Genomic DNA, 17,322 nt, shown 5'->3' with positions numbered 1-17,322 from the left:
GGCCTACTGGCTAGTGAGGCTTTACAGGTACCCCAAAATAAAAATAAATCAACATATAACATTGAGCTAAAATTCCATGACATAAATGAGAATTAAGTAAAAAATAAAATCACAGAAACAGTTGTATCATGCACCCATGACTAACCCTGGGCCTACTGGATACTGTGTCTACTCACAATATATATTTTTTTAAGTTGTGAAAAAAGTTTTAAAACTGTAGTTGCAGCAACTGTAATGCGCAAAACAAACAACACCAACTTATTTGTAAAATCTCAAGTCCAAAAAGTCCTCAAATACTAATATCCAGCAGCAGCCACAAAATGTAATCCTTCTAGCTCCAGATCCAAATCAAAAGTGACCAGGACATGGACAAAGCACTGGGAGGAGCCTGCTGGACAGGAACAGGAAGTTGGAGATTCTGGGGCACTTCCTTCCTCCCACCCCCCAAAAATGGACTCCTTGCACCAAAAAGTGCAGCCAAATGTCAATCTGAGGAGTTATTCTGATCAAAATCATCATTTTCAGAAGGTTTATGCTGCCTGCGGTGGATTTCTTGTGCAGAATTGCAATTTTTGCAATTTCGGGAAAGCGAGCTGTTCAAATCTTCCGCCGGAAGTCAGCTGCGCGCCGCATCTACGTGTTCGGCATTGTTTACTCCCGCGAGGCGTGATCGCGGGCCCTTATGACGTACTCGCATTGTCAAACTCTCGCTGTGCAGGATGGAGGGCCTCGAAGACGTAATCGCGGTCGAAAAACTCTCGCGCGATCACGCAGCAAGATCCAAAATGGCGCAGCACACGCAAACCGGGAAAAAACCAACTTGGCGAACACAGAATCACGGTAAGTCAACGCCGCGCGTGCGATATTGTATTTTTCAACCGCGACCAAGCAAAAAAATCCGTCAGCTTGCAAATTTACGGATTTTTGGGCAAATTTGCGCGATTCGCGGACCACGAATTTGCCAAAAATCCACAAATTCCGCGAATGGAACGGATTTTCAGCCCACCGTTACTTACAGCCAATCTTAGCCCTAGTCCAAGCACCCAATCAGTTAAAAAACCCTGATCTCTATGTCCAATAAAGGCCCTAGCCCTACCAGTTGTCCCAAAACAAGTCCATGGAACCGATAGCACAGGTAACCCTAGTCCCTACTTCCAATAGAAAGCCTAACCCTATTCTTAGTCCCACACCTAGTCCAGCGACCAATCACACCAGAAACCCTAATTGCTACTTCCAATTAAAGGTCTAACCCTAGCCCTAGTCCCACCCTACTCCCAACAACCAATAACATAGGAAGCCCTAGTCCCTACTTCCAATAGAAATTCCATCCATAGCCCTAGTCCCAACCCTACAATGATTGAATCACAGACCCAGAAACTAATCAGAACCCTCAAATACCCAACGAATGAGGACATTAACCCTAATCCAATAGAAACACCAGATACAACCACCAATCAGTGTAGACATGTACCAACCACTAGCAGACCATATAAGGTCCCAGCGACCTCAGACAAGGTTTGCTGGCCAGGGAGTTGGAAGCTGCTTCTCCTGTTCAGAATCTCCTAAGAGACAGACAGGCTCAATGCACACTTTGGACTTCAGCAGGTAAGGGCCTCACTAACTTGAAATCTAAGAATACTGTTTGAATAAAACTTTACTCCCTCTACAGGCCAAAAAACGAAGTGCATAGGCCCCAGTAAACACAGTTTAAACAGCTCACAGAAGCATGCTATGATGTTGAAAATCCCTGTTGCTGGGGCTTGGGGGCAGGGGGGCTAGTCTCACTGGCTTGTGAACACAAAATGGTGCCTGGGAGTGCACTGTTTTAACATACAGGTCATAGCACAGAGCAAAGGAGAAATTTGGAGGGAAAACATATTTGTCACCAGGTAATGAGAGGAACAGACTACAGAGGTTGAACTGCAAATCCCACAATTCAACACGCTAAATGGAGGCAATCATGAGCAGGGAAAACCACAAGTTTAAAACACAACACAGGTGATCAAATATGCAATTACAGGCAGGCTAAAACTACACCTTTTAACTGTAACAACCACAGGCAAAGACAGTAAAAACAGAAAGGGAAAATCGTTTTTTAAACAATTTTTTGTCTTGGGTAGGCTCTACATGTGATTATGATGCACCCTACAGATTAAAAAGGATTTCCACTCTATCAGCATCATCATTACTGTATTAGAGGTCTACACTATCAAACATGACATATTGTAAGTGGACTCTAATTTCATACTATGCTTTGTGTCATGCGAATTTAGTGGTGAAACTGAATCTCGTCATGTGTGTGAAGAGCATGTTTATTACAAGCGGCAGGACTGCAGTTGTCCTCACCCGAAAGATACCACACAGCACACGCAGCAGTACTGCAAGCTTTAGTCACATGAAGCAGAAGCAGTGTAAGCTCCTACCACACAGAACCGATTTATCAAAGACGTGAGCAATGTAGGCTTCCACCGCAAATAACATGTGCAGTAGGAACAGAAATGGGGCTAAGGTCACACAGAGTACACAGGGAATCCATATTGCACATTTAATGGTTCTACTAATGAAGACATGATATAGGCTTTAGCAAATGTCAGACATCTCCTCTATTCTGCCAAAGTGACCTTCTGTATGATGTTGGAGGGCCCATCTTCCTTGTACCCTTCATCTCCATTGGAGAAGCAATACCAAAGGCCAGATTTAGCGATTTCTCAGGCAGCACAGTACAGAAGTCACGAATGCTGCACTAGGTGAGAAGGAGAGAGCAGGAGAGCACCATATTTACTGAAATATGCCACTTTCCGGAGCCGGTGCTGAAATTAGCTGCTGTGCTCCAGGGAGACACATTTGCTCCTTAGTGAAAGGGTGTGTCAGTGAGTTAAGCTTAGGTTTTGTAATGGAAGGATACCCTTCGAGTACTAAATACTATGCTCAGCCTAATTTTAAACTCATTTTAAACATTTTCCAACTTTTTAGCTTGCTGCAGCGCACATGCGAAGTCGGAAAATAAAGGAGAAAAAAAGCATTTCTCCTTCATAATCCCTGGTTGAAGGGTGTGCTATTTTCGGACGCTAAACCTCTGCCTACTTTATATAGTAAATTGAGTTTAGCATCAGAAACCTTGGTTAGTTGCATAGGAATGCCCATGCACCACTCATGGTACGCCCCCTTGGCCTCTAATTTTGCACTGATTTGCATCACCTTTGTGATGCAAAAACAGCATAAAATCTTGGGAAATCTGCCCCCAAGAGTTGTCCTGATACTCAGGCCACACTTTTCTTCTGTTCCATTCAGGGGGGTTAATAGAAAGACAGGTCACACACAGCACAAGCCCAGCCTGTCCCTCCACATCTCACCTCGATTTTCCCAAACTACTAGGTGAGAGGGCACATGGAAACAGCAAGTCCAGTGGCTGCAGCCTGAGGCAGTATGTACCCTGGCTTCTATTAGCGGTGTAAGTTTCAGTTGATTTTCCAGCTTCTAGCACGTTCCAGACACTCTCGTTGGCAACGCAAAATAAACCACCTCTTGAGACCTATAATGCAGGCTCTCAAGTCAAGAGGAGGCTTTTCAGTAGAAGTAGTTTAACAACTTTAGTGAGAGCAAGAGACTCTGACGTACTGAGTCAGCAAAAGCATTCATGTAAAATATACTAGGCCCTGACGGGGGTATCACACCAGGTGAAGTGCTACATTCTCTTCAAAGAAAGGAGAGAGCTTGCAGAGTAGATGTAGTTGTAGGCACTTGTCCTTGTTAAGCACTGGCTGTCAGTTACCCTGGAGAAGACACAGGATAAGAGTCATTTGACAGGGACTCTAATTTCGTGCAGAAGGAGCCTTTACAGTGGAAAGACCTGCTTTTGAGTTTGAGTGGTACGTTGTCCTCAGCTTGGTGCTATCTGCCTGGCAAATTATTGGAGAACTAGCAGCCCGTCCCGACGTTGTCCGGTTATGAAATAGAATTTGTGTAATGTGTGTATTCAGATATGGTCATTCGCGTGTTCCCCCGCTTGAGGCCCAGCTGCAGCCCTGGTTGATGTTAGCAGGCGCGTGACCCCCGCTTGAGGCCCAGCTGCAGCCCTGGTTCATGTTAGCAGGCGCATGTAATTAGTGTAGTGATCCGCCGCCTGAGCCCGGCTACAGCCCTGGCTAATGTTAGCAGGCGCGTGTAATTTGGTTTAATATGATAGTTCAGTAACAGCGTGCATGAGAGGCTGCAGTAATTGTCCCCACAGACACGCTCAGTCGCGTGTACCCCCGCTTGAGGGCCAGCGGCGACCGTCTAACAATTAGAATTGTGTGAGTCTTGAATGATTGTTTCCCTCTGTTTTTATTTTTTTATGACCCACACCGACGCTATTCGGCCCGAGTGCTTTTTAGACGCATCCAGGGCAAGCCACACACTGCATTCGGCCCTTTCAGACACACCCAGGCCAAGGCACACACTGCATTCGGCACCCCCAGTATGTGTGAGACAACGGGCAGCCCCCCGAGGGAGTCTTGTGAATGGTTACTTACCACGCTTCGAGGTGAACGCTTTTGTGACGCCCCCAGCACACGGCCACAGCAGACGATCTGATTAATGTACGACCCAGATGGCATGAAGGGCGGAACGTAGCACACGCCCACAGCGCGGACACACGCCCACAGCGTTTGTCATGCCCCCAGTGTGCCCCTTGATGCAGCGCAATTACGACTCACATGGCATGAAGGGCGGAGCTTACCACACGGCCCCAGCGGTTGTCACGCCCCAGCACACGCCCACAGCAGAATGCAGACACGCCCACAAGGGACTACTTTGCTGGCAGGGTTATTTTACCTTTTAAATGTATATGGTGGCCGTCTGCATAGCCTATGTCCTTCTGCCGCAACTGCCCTTTCCAACGCTGTATTGGATGTTGTGATTGGTGCTGTGGTTACTGAGATTACCCGCCTCAAAAGTTTGGGCTCTCTCTTTATAATATTAGTATGGATGTCAGGCTGTCTTAGACGGTGCTTGGGTGGCCACCACGGCAAAAGTCTTCAAACCTCAGGCTACAGGCTGTGTTCTTCCACAACCAACCTGAATCAGGTATTGCTACAGTACCCTGAACAAGCCGCAATGAAACATACTTATGGTGTTGGAAGGTGTTTTTTATGTAAGGGCAATAGGTATCTACACTTAGGAATACACCAAAACCACAATATAAGTCCCAGTCAGGTCTCAATAAATCAAGCCTTGCTCAACCCTTTGTAGCTTGACTCAAGCAGACAGGCTTAACTTAGGGGATATGTGTGTAAAACATGTAATGCCAAAAATGCATTGAATAAGTACGACACAACACACACTAAAAACCCCACACCAAATTATAAAAATGGGAAGGTGACTAAAACGACAAAAATACAACATAGGGGACCAGAGATAAGATTAAATGTGCTTTATAGCGCCAAAAAGCTAAATGCATCAACCATGGATCTCTGGTTGCAGTCAAAGTTTCAGTCCGACTGCGAAGTAATACTTTTACACTTACTTCTTGATACAGGAGAGTGGTGCACAACACCAATCCAAGTTTCCAGAATCTTTGTGTTGCTACTGGGGATGTTGGGACTGTAATTCTCGCACTGCACCTGGCCAAATCCTTAAAAGTCCAGTTGAATGTGGTCTGCTGGCTTCTTCTTGGCTGAGATCATGCAGGTGGAGCTCTTTTAACCTGTTGCTTTCAGTGAAACCACTCCTCAAACTCTCAGAGTCAGACAAAATCCTTCTTTTAGTGAAGCCCAGTGTACAGCAGGTGAGTACAATTCTCTAATTGCAGGCCAGGGGTTCAGCAGGGCAGTCCTTCTTCTCTTTGTAGTTCCCATGCAAGGATCTGAGTTGCTGGGCGGCTCTCCGATATTTATCTAGTATTTTGGGCTGAGAAGCAGGGTCACCCCTGACCAATATTGTACATGGTGCCACCACTTGGTATGACAACTTCTTCCGATGTGTGGCATATATTTGTCCCAGAAAGCACTGTTTGTCATAATCCAAAATGGAGAAAATCTTTACTGGAGATTCATGTCCGGCTAACCCAACCAACTTTCCTTAACACTCCCCTTCCAGCCCCTGTGCTAATTCAATCAAACATTTGCTCTGTCACAATGCAGGCCACTTCACACCTCATCAGAGCAGTTGGCTCAGCCTGTCAAAGGCTGGACAATCAGGAGAGGCTGCCAGAAGGCTGGATTTTGGCACAACAGAAAAGGAAGTTCTATAACTTATTTTCTGTAATATTTATAATAAATCTAACTTTGTCAAGTTGTTGGATTTATCACAACTATTCTTTTAACACTTTTAATTCTAGTTTGCGCTCACTCCTGTCAATAGTTATGCTTTATCTGAGTTTAAAAAAAGCTTTACCATGTTAGCCTACGGAGCTTATGTGCTACAATTCGGAAAAATAAAATTGGCAGTTTTCCCTCTCCAGGGCATATAGAACATCTTTTAAAATGTCCCAGCTTATGATTACATGGCTCCCTACCCTGGTGGTACATAGGGTAGATCTTAGAGGTTAGATTATATGTAAGAATAAGGCAGCTTAAGACTTTGGGAGTAGCTTTAAACTCAAAGTCAAAATTGGACATAGTTTTATTTTAAAAGCAGTCTTGATGAATAATAAAGAGAATGTCAAGTGGAGGTTGTTTCTAAATCTGAGAAAGGTATTCACAATCTTTATAGTATTGTTGTTAGCAAATTGGAAGTGTTTAAGTTACAGATCTTGACTCCATCTCTGACACAAGCCTCCATAATAGTCTCTTTGACAAATTGGTAAATATTTGTACAAAAGACTGTAAAAATAGTCGGGCCCTTTATCAAAAAAGTGTAAATTAATAGTCTGATGAGTCATGTAAGATCATCAAGAAGGCTCTGATTCAAGCCTTGAGGAGTAATCAAGGAACAGAGATTGTGGTAAAGAGACAGGGATATGGCAAGACTATTAGAGCTAGCAAAGCCCAGTGGGAGGCTAGTATCTGGGAGGAATTGCTGTCTGCTACTAAACAGAGGGATAACAAATGCTTTTGGCATTTGGTAGTGCACAATGGATGTAGACAGCCATCGCACCCAGATTGCCATATAGTGCCAGAAGAGTGGGTTAAACACTTTTCAATTTTATATCAAGATGATAGTACTGATAAAGCTATAACAATTATTCCATACCAGGGATGTAGTAACCCCCTGGAAGATGCGCCTTTATCGGCCTGGTCGCCCCCACGCTCCTTGTGTCTCCTGCTCCTGTGCCTCACCTGCTGCCTGTGCCTGCCAGATCGCCGCCACCGCCTGCTCCCTCTTCCAGCGCCCCAGCCGCCGCAGGGCCGCCCGCCAAGCCCGAACTTGTTTTTTCCCCACCGCTGCCTGCCTGCGGCCCCGCCCCCCCGCCAGCCAATAGGCTACCAGGCTCCCGCCTCCCAGCAGACCCTCCCTCCCGGCTCCCTTCTTAAGGGGACCCAGACTCCTTCTCGGGAGCGACCACTGCGCCTTTATCGGCCTGGTCGCCCCCACGCTCCTCGTGTCTCCAGCTCCTGTGCCTCACCTGCTGCCTGTGCCTGCCTGATCGCTGACGCCGCCTGCTCCCTCTTCCAGCGCCCCAGCCGCCGCAGGGCCGCCCGCCAAGCCCGCACTCGTTTATTTCCCGCCGCTGCCTGCCTGCGGCCCCGCCCCCCCGCCAGCCGATAGGCTACCACGCTCCCGCCTCCCAGCAGACCCTCCCTCCCGGCTCACTTCTTATGACCCCCCCAGAGCGACCGCGCAGCGGACGCGCGCAGCGGGAGCGCCGATTGTGCGCCGAAGGCACGCCAAGGGCAAGCCCGTCTGCGCCCGTCCGCGCCTGCACCGCGCCCAGTGCCAGGACCCCTGGCCCCCACCGACGGAAGACGACCCGACTGTACTACGACGCCACCGAACTCAACGCACTCAACGCCGGTAGAATCCCGGGCTGCTATCGAGCAGCCCCGAGATGCACACACGGACCCTTCTGCTGCCACTCCTGCAAGTTCACCTGCATTCGGACCTGCACCACACCAGCACCAACCAAGCCGAACTCCAGCAGCAACCACCTCAAGTGCATCCTGCTCAACACCCGCTCCGTCCACAGACACGCCGTCGAGCTCTGGAACCTGCTCGTCACCACAGCCCCAGACGTCGCCTTCCTCACGGAAATCTGGATGAACGCCTCCTCAGCGCCCGACATCGCCATCGCCATCCCGGACGGCTACAAGATCATCCGGAGGGACCGCGTCAACCAGACAACAGGAGGCATCGCCATCATCCACAGGAACTCCATCCGCATCACGACCAACACCGATGACACCCTCGCACCCGCCGAACACCTGCACTTCCAGATCCACATCAACCCCAAGACCACCCTCAGAGGCACCCTCATCTACAGACCACCGGGACCACGCACACAATTCAGCGAAGACATCGCCGACTTCATCAGCCCGCACGCCCTCCCCTCCGCTGACTACATCCTCCTTGGGGACCTCAACTTCCACCTGGAGAACAACAACGACCGCAACACCACCACCCTGCTGGACAACCTCGCCAACCTCGGTCTCAAGCAGCTGGTGACCACCCCCACCCACTACGCCGGACACACACTCGACCCCGTCTTCTCATCCAGCAAGGACATCGCCTTTAGCCACGCCACCGGACTCCACTGGACGGACCACAGCTGCGTCTACTTCAGCTTCAGAAGGACCAAGATCCACCACCACCAGCAACAGGTTGCACGCAGAAGCTGGAACAAGATCACAGCCGACCAGCTCGCGACTTCCCTGAGCATGAACCCTCCCACCAGCGCAACGAACCCAAGCCAGGCGGCCACCAACCTCGCAAAGTGGATCAGCAACTGCGCAGACGACCTCGCCCCTCTGAAGACCCCGCCTAGCAGACCCAGCAGCAAGAAAGCCCCATGGTTCACCGACGAACTCAAGAGCTCCAAGAAGAACTGCCGAGCCCTCGAGAAAGCCTGGCGCAGAGACCCAACACCGAGCAACATGACTGCCTCAAGCTCGCCACCCGAAAACACCACCAACTGATCCACGCCACCAAGAAAACTTCATTCAAGGAACGACTGGACAACAACGCCCACAACAGCAAGGAACTCTTTAACATCGTTAAAGAGCTCTCCAACCCCAACGCCGGAAGCAACGACATCACCCCTTCGCAAGACCTCTGCAACTCCCTCGCCTCCTACTTCCACAACAAGATCGCGGACATACACAACAGCTTCAGCACTCAACCGATGCACGCCATGACCGAATCACCGCCCCCCACCACCACCCTCCGCGCCTGGACCCCGATCAGCACCGAAGACACCATCCGCACGATGAACTCCATCCACTCCGGATCTCCGACCGACCCCTGCCCTCACCAAGTCTTCAACAAGGCCGACGCCGTCATCCCACCCCACCTGCGGGACATCATCAACACCTCCTTCGACACCGCTACCTTCCCGGAGAGCTGGAAGCACGCCGAACTCAGCGCTCTACTAAAGAAGCCATCAGCCGGCCCCACCGACCTCAAGAACTACCGCCCCATTTCGCTGCTCCCGTTTCCTGCAAAAGTCATCGAGAAAACCGTCAACAAACAGCTGGCCGCCTTCCTCGAGACGAACGGATCCCTCGACCTCTCGCAGTCTGGCTTCCGGGCCAACCACAGCACCGAGACTGCCCTGATCGCAGCTACCGATGACATCCGAGCCCTGCTCGACAACGGAGAAACAGCGGCCCTCATCCTCCTAGACCTCTCCGCGGCCTTCAACACTGTCTGCCACCGTACCCTAGTGCAGCGCCTCAGCAACGTCGGAATCCAGGAGAAGGCACTGGAATGGATCACCTCGTTCCTCGCCGGAAGGACACAGAGAGTCCGCCTCCCCCCATTCAGATCAGAAGCCACCGAAGTCATCTGCGGCGTTCCTCAAGGCTCCTCGCTCAGCCCAACCCTCTTCAACGTCTACATGAGCCCCCTCGCAGCCATCGCACGCCAACACAACCTCAACATCATCTCCTATGCCGACGACACCCAGCTGATCCTCTCCCTCACCAACGACCCCGCCACCGCCAGAGCCAACCTACACGAAGGGATTACAGACGTAGCCAAGTGGATGATGAGCAGCCGCCTGAAACTGAACTCGGACAAGACGGAAGTCCTCATCCTGGGATCCTCACCCTCCGCCTGGGACGACTCCTGGTGGCCCCCCGCCCTGGGCAGCGCACCCAAACCTACAGACCACGCACGCAACCTGGGCTTCATCCTGGACTCCTCCCTCTCCATGACCAGACAAGTCAACGCCGTCTCCTCGTCATGCTTCAACATCCTGCGCATGCTACGTAAGATCTTCCGGTGGATCCCCACCGAGACCAGGAAGACGGTCACCCAGGCCCTCGTCACCAGCCGCCTGGACTACGGCAACTCCCTCTACGCCGGAACCACCGCCAAACTCCAGAAGAGACTCCAGCGGATCCAGAACGCCTCAGCACGACTCATCCTGGACATCACCCGTCGCAGCCACATCTCCGGACACCTGAGAGATCTGCACTGGCTACCGGTCAACAAGAGAATCACCTTCCGTCTCCTCACCCACGCACACAAGGCCCTACACAACCAAGGCCCAGGATACCTCAACAGCCGCCTCAACTTCTACGCTCCCACACGCCAACTTCGATCGACCGGCCACGCCCTCGCAGCCGTCCCCCGCATCCGAAGAGCCACCACAGGAGGAAGGTCCTTCTCCTACCTGGCCGCCAAGACTTGGAACTCCCTCCCGAACCACCTCCGCCTGACCCAGGACCACCTCGCCTTCAGGAAACAGCTCAAGACCTGGCTGTTCGAACAGTACCGGACCCCCCCTCCCCTAGCGCCTTGAGACCCTCCGGGTGAGTAGTGCGCTATATAAATCCTGTGATTGATTGATTTACTTTAAAGGAAACTATTGTTACCATACATCCCAAAGATTAGGGAAGGTGCCTGAGTTGGATAGTACCGGCTGATTTATTGTGATCTAAACTAGAGATTTGTTGACCAAATGTAAACTCCTTGTCAAATGCTTTATTGGTTGTGGCCCCAGTTCCGAGGTCCTGGAAAGGAGCTGTAATAATTCCCATACATAAAAAAGAAAGCTAGACCTTTCCCAGGGAATTATAGGCCATTAAACTAATTGACGTCGTACAAAAGGGAGTGGTGATGGACGGAGCATCTGAACCAATCAAACACTCACACCCAGTCAACAGATCTGGGTTTAATCCATCACCGTTCTTTAGCCCACTCTGCCACCCCAGTTCAGACATGGCCATATGCAAATCAGTCTGATCCTGTGCCTCATGGGAACAGTCCAGCCCGAACTGCCAAGCCATGCCTTCCCTGGACCGGAAACAAGCTTCCGAGGACCGGTTTCTGGCATTTCAGCCGTCTTCAGCCTGGCTTGCTTGAATCCAGTGGCAAAGTGAGCAAGGGACTCACGTCTGAGCCTACCCTGCCAACTTATGGCAAACAAAGTGGTACAAAAGGGGGTGGTGATGGACGGAGCATACATATAAGCTAGTTAAAAAGGCCTTAAATCTCAAGTTCAATCCTCTGCTAAATGTAGACCATTAAAGATATGTGTTCAGCCAAGAACTACAGAAAGTGGGTGAAACCATTGATGAATCTGTTGAGATACTGTATACACTCATCAAACACTATGAGTTCAACAAATGTAATGATTGGGAAGCTATTCGTCTCAGAGTCGTTGATGGATGTCTGTCAGATTCTATTCGAAGATGAATGTTAATAGAGAATATTAGGCTAGAGAGAATCTTCATTAATGCCAGGGCAGAAGAGAGAGGTGATCTGTAAGCGACTGGCATGAAGGCTGAAAGTGTCTAGAATAAATCAGTCATGACTATAAAAAGTAAACTTAAGCACAAGACTGAAGGGCACCGAGTGGTGTCTTCCAAGAACAATACGTTGTGTTTCAGGTGCAGAATGTCTTTTCCACATGAAGTTAAATGTCATGCTGTTGGTCAGATCTGCAATGGCTGTGGTAAGGTGAACCATTTTGTGAACCATTTTGTGAAAGTGTAAAGAAAAAGCAAGTGCATCACAGTGTGAAAACAAAATGGCCACCCGTACTCTGAGGCAAATCAACGCCAAATGAAGTTGATCATTATCTAACCCATCATCAAAGAGTTCCTCAGTATCAGCCTAAAGTGAAAGTGAAAATTACAATTGTGCAATGTCGATGTTTGCTACAGGGAAACATGTACATGTGGGACTGGTCACATGAGAACTAAACACAAAATAAAGAAAAGTTGACATTAAAGATCACCTTAAGGATAAACAGGTGCTAAATACCCTTTATTGTCAGTGGTGCATCAGTAAACAGTATGCCTAAGGAGAAAACATGTGATCCGTTTCCATTGCTACAACTTAGACAGTCATAAATGAAAGCATATACATGGGCTGCAACTACGCCATTAAAAAGTCAAGGTTCATTCATAGCCACAATGAAAAAATAAAAAAACAAAGGTGCAAGGACCTATTCATTTACTTCAAGGTAATGCTTCAAGTGCCTCTTTGCTCAGCTATAATGCTGCTGCTGGAATGGGACTAATATCAGTGAACTAAAATATGAATGCTCATCATGAAATAGTAAGTCAGTTTCCTTTATTATTTCATGGGTTCTGAACACTAACACATAAATAAGGATGTTCGTCCTGTTACTCAAAGGCACAGACAAACCGCATTTCACTTGCAAGAATTTGTTGAAAAAGATCTTCAAATGATGATGCTGAACTTATGTACTTCACCCAAAAATAATTGAGGAACAGTCATTGCCACTGTGGGCAGGTTATTCAGCTGGTCTGCCAAGAGCAGTTTAGCTGAGACTGCCAATCTGGGCAATAGCACTGACACAGGCAGAGGCTACTAGTCTGAAACACAGCTAGTTTTAGAGCTGTCTGAAGCCTAGTGGCACTTGGGGGTGCTTGGAACTAGAATTGAGCTGGGATTGGTATTGGTTGGGCCTAGAACCAGTAGGCAAAGAAGCAGTGATATCCTGAGACAGGCAACTTTTACAGTGGTGAATGGACAATGGCCCCCTGCTATTCGGTAGGAGTTCCTTTAGGCAGAGATCAAAATGCAAGCGCAAGGACCAAAGGCAACTCAAAATATAATCAAGAAGTGACAATAATTCATAATTGAACCTGAAGGAACATGACCTCAATAAGTACAAAATAAATGTTATTAAAGAACTACAATAAATATTAAATATCAATAAACCCACATTCTTACTACAATCGTGTCTGCATTCACTCACACATTCTATAAAATGAAGACAAATGGATACATAAAAATACACAATACCAATAACCAAACGAATAACAGGAATTTTCTCAAAAGTTGATATACATGATTAGCCCTGAAGTGACTGATCAGTCTATGTTATATAACCATTATTAATTAAAAAGATGGGTTCAATACAGAGACAATGGAGGAAGTTAGTGGCTAAGAACCAAATGGTGTCTACGCGCACAGAAGCTCCATCATCAGGAAAAGCCCCTCAATACCATTTCATGATACCGAGAGTCTTGGAAGCAAGAAACAATAATAGAAGACGGGGTTTGGCTGCTGACTCTTTTATGTTGGCGACATGAGAGATCATCAAAAAAATTCTTTATCATTCTAAAACATCAGGCCAAACCGTTTATATCTAGCTTATCAAGCACAGCATACTGAATATTCCTTTGCAAATTCACAATTTTTCCCCTTTCCCTGAGTATGTGTTAACCGCTTAGCAGCCATTCCACACAGTTGCATGGTATCATTTTATTCATCTTTCCATTTGAAACCGGACTATTCACCACTCCAGTTGGGGTGTGAGATATCCTTTGCTCCTTTCATGCTGTACCTCAGAGGATATTTTCTTCCATCATTGTTTTTCACTTCTAAGACTCCTGTGCTTTTGGGTATCAAGAAATGGTATTGTTTGAGTTTGAGTTTGAGTAGGGATTTCTAAAGCGCATAGCTACCCTAGTGCGTCCCAGCGCTGGCATGACCTAAGTTCCGGAGTGGAGAGCATAGATGTTTAAGGTTCTGGGAAGAGCCATGTTTTTAATTGCCTCCGAAAGGCCAGGAGGTTGTGTTCCTACCGCATGACCAGGTGGAGGGAGTTCCTCAGTTTTGGGGCGTTGTAAGCGAACCGGCGCCCTCCGGATCGGGACCTTTTTATTCTTGGAACGTTGGCAAGGGAGAGAGAGTCGGATCTGAGCTGTTTGTTAGAGTGGTAGGGTTTAACGAACGGCCTCAGAATCGGGGGCCTTTGCCTTACAATATTTTATGCGAAATGCACAGGGTCTTAAATGTGACCCTTTCTTTGACCGGGAGCCAGTGTAGGCTCTTGAGAGCTGGCTTGGCCGAGAGTCTTGATTTGGTTCCAGTTAGGAGCCTGGCAGCAGCGTTCTGGGCGCATTGTAGTTTATGGATGGCTGAAGCCGGTGCCCCCAGGTACAGGACGTTGCCATAGTCCAGTCTGGAGTTCACCAAGCCCTGCATCAGTAGTTTCCTAGATTGAAATGGGATTAGGTGAAGGATCTTTCGTGCCATACGGATGAGACTAAGGCAGGTCCCCGAGGTTTTTCTGGCCTCAGTTTTAAAATTAAGGTCTTGATCCAACCAAATGCCCAGGCTTTTAATCTCAGGTTTGGGGGTAGGGGGGGTTCCCATGCATGGCGGCCAGGGGAGGAGTGGAGGCAGTTTGTGAGGGTTGCCTAGGAGAAGTATCTCAGACTTTTCTCCGTTCAGTTTCAATCGAGATTCACACATCCAGTGGAAAACACTCTCGAGACAGTTTGCCATATTGTCTAGGTTGTTGCTCAGCTGGTTGATTGAGACCACCAGCTGAGTGTCGTCGGCATACATGACTGTTTTTATTCCATATGGGGCGGTAATGTCCTCTAGAGGGGACATATAAACGTTAAACAGTGTGGGGCTCAGGGAGGAGCCCTGGGGGACCCCACACTTGAGAGTCATGGTTTTGGACGCAGTGGTGCCATCCGACACTTGGAAGGTTCTTTCTTCCAGAAAGGATTTGATTCAGGACAGGGCGGAGTCTGCGACTCCTGTCAGACTTAGCCGGTGGATGAGGATGGTGTGGTCCACCGTGTCGAAGGCAGCACTCAGGTCAAGGAGGATCACTGCCACTGATCCTCCTGCGTCCATGATGGTTCTTGCTTCTTCGACCACGGCTAGTAGAGCGGTGTCAGTGCCCTGTCCCGTCCTGAACCCTGTCTGGGATTGCCGCAGGAGTTGGTTAGCTTCCAGGAAATTCGAGAGTTGGTGGTTGACGATTCGTTCGGCCACTTTACTTATGGCAGGAAGGAGAGAAATGGGTCTGAAGTTGGTTGGGTCTGAGGGATCCAGTTTTTTTAGGAGAGCCCTGACGGAGGCTTTCTTCTAGTTGGCAGGGACAGCCCCCAGTTTGAAGGAGGAATTAATGAGGTGGGTAAGTGGAGGGGCATTCGTAGGGGCGACTAGTTTTAATTTGCTAGTGGGAGCTGGGTCTGAAGGAGCACCACTTTTTATAGTTTGTAGGGTGGACAGAAATATCTCTGTGGTGATCTCGGGGAGAGATCGGAGGCGTGGTGCCTCGGGACCGGGTGGGGGGGTGACTGGGATTTGAAAGGAGTTGGGGCCAGGAAGAGAAATAAGAATTTTGTCGATTTTCGACGAGAAGAACTCGGCCAGCTGGTTGCATCTTTTGCCCGATGGGTCCGGTGTAGGTGAGGGGTCTGGAATTTTGGTAAGAAGGCACACGATGCGATACGTTTCTTTCGCGGAATTGGCTGCCGCTAATATCTTTTCCTAGTAGAAGGTTGCTTGTGTTTTTCTTATGCAGTATTTAAAGAGCTTGATGGCGGCCCTGTACTGGTCTTTGCTTTCCATCGACCAATTTCTTCTCCACAGGCGCTCGAGTTTTTTGCATGTCTTCCTGAGATTGCGTAGTTCTTGGGTGAACCACGGGGATTTGGCAGTTTTCTTTCTGCTGGGGAGGGATTTGACGGGCAGAGTATCGTCAAGGGATTGGGTGATCCACTCGTGGATTTGGACATCTGCTTTTGAGGGATCTGGGTCAAGTACTGGGATGGTAGAAGAAAGTGCTTGTGCCCAGGAGTTAATGTCAAGATTTTTCCACGGGCGAGAGGGTGCTTGTGGGGGGGGGTCTCTCAGGTGTCTCCGCCGAGAGTCTTAGTTTATTAGGGACTAAGAAGTGGTCAGACCATGGTACGGGAATGGGGGAGTGTATTACCAGTCTAGTAAGATTGGAAAATATAGGGTCCAACAAATGGCCTTTATTATGGGTGGATTGATTGCTTTGTAACTGGAGACTTATTGAAGCAAGATCTGCTTTGAGGTCAGTGGCTATTTTGTTGGATAAGTCATCGAAATGGAGGTTCAAATCTCCCAAGACCTTGAAGTTCGGGGTTCGGCATGCGAGGGAGGAGATTGAATCCAATAAGGAGTCACAGAAGCGTTGTTGGAGACCTGGTGGGCGATACACAAGTATCCCTGAAATGGTGGTGGAAGGGGGCCGGTAGATGGAGAAAAGTACGTTTTCACAGTCCAGGATAGGGCTTTCTTTGAACTGGCAGGAAAGGTAGTCTCTATATATAATCGCTATTGTGTGGCTTTTCTTGATGAAGGCGCTTCTGCCTGCACTTCTATAATAAAATATATTTTGTACTTATTGAGGTCATGCTCCATCAGGTTCAATTATGAATTATTGTCATTTTTTGATTATATTTTGATTTGCCTTAGGTCCTTGCACTTGAACTATTACAGGGGTAGCAGTGGGGTAGGAGTTGCACATCTGGAGATAGTATGGCCTAAGTAAAGTATGAATCAAGGCAAAAAGAGTGGATTGTTTTATGTAGTTGTGGTACTCATCAATAAAACACCCTGCTACCTATGGATGTGGCATGCGTGACCAGACTAAACAGCTAATCATAAGTATACATCAGCGGATGGGAGAACACAAGTACTAAAGTAATACAGTAATATGGGATTACAATTTTGTAACCAAAGTTCATTAAACATTCACAAGGTTATACACTAGAATTACTTATCCAAGAATCCAATAGGCTAGAGTTAGGTGTACAACATCAGTGACATAGAAGACATTGTCTATTGAATGTAACTGAAATTTAATACATAACACTGGCCTTTTGTAATCATCACCTATGTGATGATAGGGTACACATGAGTGGATACAAGTGATTGGGAAAAAGCAACAGATTTACCCTCAATGTTCACCAATTTGCTCTGAATGTT

This window comes from Lissotriton helveticus, chromosome 12 (assembly GCF_964261635.1).
Source record: "Lissotriton helveticus chromosome 12, aLisHel1.1, whole genome shotgun sequence".
Lineage (NCBI taxonomy): Eukaryota > Metazoa > Chordata > Amphibia > Caudata > Salamandridae > Lissotriton > Lissotriton helveticus.
Note: the sequence above shows the minus strand (reverse complement) of the source record.